Source organism: Penaeus monodon, chromosome 30 (genome assembly GCF_015228065.2).
Source record: "Penaeus monodon isolate SGIC_2016 chromosome 30, NSTDA_Pmon_1, whole genome shotgun sequence".
Lineage (NCBI taxonomy): Eukaryota > Metazoa > Arthropoda > Malacostraca > Decapoda > Penaeidae > Penaeus > Penaeus monodon.
In genome coordinates this window covers 11,068,477-11,070,111 of record NC_051415.1, presented here as the reverse complement: position 1 = coordinate 11,070,111, position 1,635 = coordinate 11,068,477, and the positions used below count along the sequence as shown (strand labels likewise).

Here is a 1,635-nt window from a genome sequence, read left to right as displayed (position 1 = left end):
TGCTGATGTCAATGGTTTGGATTGTCACATAAAGTTTAATTCATAAAATGATGCTCTGTTAAGTACATCAGTTTGAAATGGAAGATTTGTGTCTGTTGTCATTTGATTGATGGGAAATCCTCTTTTTCTGCTTGAGAGGTCTGAACCTAATTAGAATTCTCAACTGAGCTGACTATGTGTGACTATAGGAATTGCATGACATATCCAAGAACTAGAGATGGCAAAAATTAACACAAAATCCACCCTGGCTACCCCTCACTCACCATCTCCTTTCTGTCCGCTTAGATGGCATAAAATAAGGAAAGTGAATATTGAACTTGAAGTAACAGTAGTTGGCAGAGACTGTGTAAAGGGAATAGACTATACAAATTAGATTTCTAGGAAAATAAAAAGCAGTTACCAGTGTCAATTGTCTGCCTTTCTTTAGAGTAATTGTGCAGTAAATTATTAGGAACAGAGAAAACCAACTGAGAGAAGCTGGCTAAAAGGATGAGATGAGCTGACCTGAATATGATTAATGCCTCATAGGAAATGGCACAGAACTATTGAATAAGGTAATGGTTTCCCAGTGAGGTGCACAGGGCTTTCTGGCCAACTTCACAGAATTTATAGGGAAGAAAAGCTCCATGCAAAAGGAACAGCATGAGCATAATCTTGGTAGGCCAATTCAGTGACATGAAATATGAATCTGGTATCAGTGACTGGAAAAGAGAACAAGCTATATATTGCTAAAACTGCTTCCCTCAACTGAATGGTAGAGCCCAGGTAGTAGTTTTGAGTGAAGCATGTGCTCTCCAAGTTGAGTCAAGTTAGGTGAGGCAAGATCACAGGCAGTGTAAATGTAATTCTTGATTATTAAATCTGAATCTAGATGCCAATGTAACTGATACAAGAGACGAGGACTGCACTGAGATAGAATTGCCAGTCTGCCTAATAAGGGCTCATCATGTAGAGGGATGCATTGGCACAAAATAAACATGGGCTCTGCTATCCTAAGTACCATAAGTGGCACAGCATGGTATGCAAATATGAAAAATATACAGTTGTGCTCACAAGGGAAGTACATCTGAAAAAAGTTGATGAAAAGACTATGGCTCAGATAAATAGAATTTTAGTAGATATATAGCTGCTCTATATGGCATCACAAAACATAAGATCAAACATGGAATTATTAACTAATGGGAAGACTGTTTCATCCCACAAGGCAGGAGCAGGAATGGGAGTGAGTGAACCTATCAAACAGGAAATGCAAAGCAGAAGCAGAACAATACTTGAGGGATGAGGGAATCTAGCTTGTCAGTCAGTCCCCTTCTTACTTTTGAAATACAATCTTCCCCTCCTTATTATATAAGAGATATGTAGGAAGTGTGAACATATTTAAAGTGCACAAAAATAATTGGAATTGATAATTAGAAGTTATCTAGTAATTTTTTTTGTGGTTGTATTGTATCTGTCTGTACAATTTTCATGTTGAGAGGATTTTAGTACCTTTCAGTTGTGCAAGTGTTGTTCCTATGTGAGCTTAGTTGGTGTGTGAACAAAAATTCCTATCATATAAAGTTTATCATTCTCCAAATAATATTTGTTTTTTTATATGTGTCGGTATGTGCATCTGAAGTTGGTCAAACCAATTTT

At 37.1% G+C, this 1,635-nt stretch overlaps 1 protein-coding gene across 1 annotated transcript in view; it reads left to right on the top strand.

Annotated features, from left to right (window-relative positions):
• LOC119592516 (transmembrane protein 192-like) overlaps positions 1–1,635 on the top strand; it is a 9,052-nt gene that overhangs the window by 4,520 nt on the left and 2,897 nt on the right. The window lies entirely within an intron of this gene.